General features: G+C 39.1%; 1 pseudogene; it reads left to right on the top strand.

The window, feature by feature from the left end:
* The first annotated feature begins 1,543 nt into the window (after window positions 1-1,543).
* On the top strand, window positions 1,544-3,648 carry LOC149112714 (uncharacterized; annotated as a pseudogene).
* The last annotated feature ends 386 nt before the right edge of the window (window positions 3,649-4,034 follow it).

Below are 4,034 nucleotides of genomic sequence, written 5' to 3'. Positions count from 1 at the left end.
CCCCAAAAGATATGGTAATCGATGACAATCGATGACAATCGATGACAATCGACGACAATCAATGACAATTCATGACAATCGATGACAATCGATGGCAATTAAAAAACACAAATTTTTTGGCCATCGATTGGTCATCGATTTCCGGTATCAATCGATTAATTGTTATCGATTGATATCGATTGCCATCGATTGTTATCGATTATAGGTTTCATCGATTGATCACGCCGGGTATTAAAATGTTGTCGTTTTGCGGTCGCACTGTGGAGACAATCATCAGAGACATCAACGTAAAGTAAACATAAGAACTGTCACTTCTGGCGCTTTTTTTCTTTTAATTTCACTGCATAAATTATTATTTACCACTCAATGTGTAGAATAGAAGGGCCGCAATGAATCCGCACCAGTTCGCTCTGTTTCTAGGTTTATAATTCTATGTTCTCAACATAAATGCAGCTAACGATGCTCAAAGAGTCATTTTTTTTGGGGGGGGGGGGGCACAGCTACTTTTGGAATTCCACGGTGTATAAGAAACAAACAAACTCTAGCACTTTTATTCGTTGCCTTTTATTTCGGTGTATTGGTACTGAGTGATAGACGAGCTATCACATTAAAAGTCCTTCTGAATCCTTCTGTGAATCAATTCCAGGACTTTGACCGCCATGCCTCTGTACAAGGGAGATAAAATGTGCATTATCTCGCGGATGAAAAAAAGGTGTCTGGCAAATCAGTAAAAAGTTAACTACCAAATTGCTGAATACAGCGTTCGCTGTTAGTAAATTTACTTCATTCACCTTTTTCCGGTCTTCCCTCCCAAACTGGTGGTGATATTAATTATGACGATGCCATGGTGCAATACTTTGTCAAGTTACACGTTCTTTGCCGTTCATTAATGGAAACCCAATACCACGCTGCATCAATGATCCATTTGCTGGTCTATTATAATTAAAATCCTGTATCCCGCCTCTTTCTTCCTTGACATTTTCGCAACCCGACCTCAAAAAACACAAAATTGCGCTCCCACTAGAAACAAATGGAATTTCCGCTTCCTGCTCCACCCGTAGAAATATCTTTGAATTTCTATTTAAAGACTGAGAAAAGACAAAGCTTCAGCTCCATGGGTTGTGCACCACGACGTCGTGATAAAGTGGGAAAGAGGCAAAAAAAGAAAAAGTTTAATCCGTCATTTTCTTAATTACAGATTCCCTCAATACAATCAGATTTTGGTGTTCGTATTCACGCATTGCATATTATTGTATGTCTAAATAATTTTCCATTGCCTGCCTTTTGATGTCAGTTGACCCGTCTGAAATAAAGATATTTTCTATAACCTGCAACAGCACAGCATTCCTCCTTCATCTATAGTTACACCGCCGAAAACTACAGTATAGTGAAATAACAGGAGAAATTGAAACAAGTTACTTTTGCAACCAAGGCATGACTGCAGCTCTGAAGGCCTTGACAGGCCACCTCTTAGAGCTATTGAACCGCACTCTCATTTAACAGGTGATTGTGTCTATAGCCATTAAACAGGCGATATCTTTTTCACCTCCGACACATGATAACTGCTGAGAATAACAATTTAACAAAAGTAACGAGATGTGAAACCTGTTTGGATGAAATTGTGCTGGGTGAAAAGTCGCGTAGACGAAAACTCTAGTGTTGATTGGGCTGTAAAGGACGATGCTTATGAAAGGTCAAAAACTGCGATTCGATGTTTTTAGTCGGACTTTTGTTGGCTGTGTTTATTTTGAAATCATAAATCATTCACTGGCCTCAAGTAGAAAGCATGGAAATGGCGGGAAGGCAGAAACTGGAATTTCAACGTCAAAATAGAACCGACACTGACTCAACTATAAGCAGCAAACTGACTAAGAGAAAACTCAAACAACTCAAGCTTGCCATTAAAAGAAATCCGCTCGAAATTTGGTTTTTTAAAAACCGAGTTTGAAAATCCTTAAAGGATTTTTTCATCACTTTACCAGGGTGGAACAGTACACGTGGAGTAGTCCAGTGATATGACACAACAAATCGCCTGAGGGATGTAATCCTGCGATCACTAAATGGAGAAGATGTCAACGTAGCCATAATGGGTGGTTCGATTTCTGCAGGTGGAGGCTTGACTCTTGATAATGAAGACTTAAGAGGTATATATTACCGGGTGTTCAGCGACTGGTGGCAAAAAAAACAGTAGAGCCTAAGCATCATAATGTTACCAAAAAGGGAACCGGCAGCAACTTTTCCGCCTTTTGCTACAATGTTTTATTGAAGCCAAATACTAAAATGAATCTTGCACTTCTGGATTTCACCGTCAATGATTATATTCAGTTAAAAGTTTCCAGATTTCCTATGACCCTGCCTCTGGAGCAATTGACCAGAGAGATTCTGAGCGAAAGAACCTCGCCTGCAGTTATGTACGTTAATTTTGTTCGAGGTGCATTACGAATTCCAGTATGCAATAACCTGGAAAACCATGGACAAACTATATGCTCGCTGTAAACTATGGAATAACAACTGTTAGCCTTTGAAATTTCTTATGTTCTAGTCCTTTGCACATAGGGATAAAGCTTCCAAAGATGTTTACATCTGATAGCAATCACGCGAGTATCATAGGTCATGCTCAAGTCGCTTATATGATCATAAACCACATGAGGCGATTAATTAATGTTAAGTAAGTATAATCGACAGTTTACTGACCTCCAAACAAGTCAAAGAAACTGTCCCAACACATTCGTTACCATCAGTAGGCGATATAATCATTTTGGCAGATTGCCCGCTGAAATTCACAGACCTTCAGAACCCGTGTCTAAGAGCTATCGACAGTATTTTCGTGACTTTCCTCTGTGCTACACCCTGATGACACCAGACCTAAACAAGAACATGTCACTGAGTCGAAGTCTTCAGGTGAAAGAAATCGGCAATATTGGATTTGAGATGGTACAAAGAGTTGCCATTAACAGGAGAGGGTCGGTGAATACAGCAGTTATTCGGCCCTATCCAGAGTCCAGATTCAGCCTTCTGAAATCCAAAGGTTTCGAACCGATGCATATTGCGGATGGCAATCGCATCTGGCAAACTCTCTCCTGAAATTAGCAATATTAATACCATTAACGGCGTTTTCGGAAAAGTGTAATTTTGAAAGTAGAACTGACGCCAGAAATTTCGCTGTCGCCGTTTGAACACACGGCAATGGAGGGACCGCAAAAGTTTGGTTAAATGAATACGAAGAAAGGGGAGTTTTAATCAACACTTGCTCGCCTTTTGGTCATGGAAAGGTTATCACTATTGCTCGTCACGTGATGCCAGGACGTCACGTGCTTAGCGTTAGAACAGTAACCAAGGGGACATTTATATTATCCGGTGTTGTGATTGGGCCAACGTACAAGTAATATATCGTGTTTGATTCCTTTTAATCTTTTAAGGAAGATGATTTTAGCACCGAAAGGTCAGTGTATAATCTATTAACCCCAAATCGTCATCAAACTTAAATAAAATTTACGAGATTGACGAGAATAGAAAAAATGGCAGTTTTGTTCAACTCAAGGTTTCTTTACAGAGTTTGCACAACTACTTATTATTGGCCTAGACAAGGGAAAACCAAAGGGTCCACTTTTCAAACATTTTTTCTACTTCTGTTGTTGTTTCTTACGTTATTTATGGACCATTTGAAATTCTAGAGCAATTAGCTGTGAAAAAAAAAACTCTGTTGAAAATAATAGGAAACATAAAAGGGTTTAAGAACTGTTATAAATGACTATGTTCATCAGAATGGCAGAGCCTCTTCTATTGTTGAAATTTCAGAATAGTTTACGACCCGCTTGAAAGTTGCTGTCTTTTTCAAAATGTTTGTGAGGTGAAACTAGAGCAAATGTGGTCTTGAGGTTTAATGGTTTGGCTTTTAAGAACGATTTCAAAATGCTTTTACTTAACTTCACGAGGTGTAACGTCCGCGACGTAACGTCCCGAACACCTAAAACTTTCGTAAATGTTCTTAAATTTCGTCTTTAGTAACACTCAGTCCACATTTTCTGTTCATT

This window comes from Orbicella faveolata, unplaced genomic scaffold (genome assembly GCF_042242905.1).
Source record: "Orbicella faveolata isolate gen_17 unplaced genomic scaffold, um_ofav_v1 contig_2, whole genome shotgun sequence".
In the NCBI taxonomy this organism is placed as follows: domain Eukaryota; kingdom Metazoa; phylum Cnidaria; class Anthozoa; order Scleractinia; family Merulinidae; genus Orbicella; species Orbicella faveolata.
The sequence above is the reverse complement of the archived record's forward strand: the minus strand, read 5'-3'. Positions and strand labels throughout refer to the sequence as shown.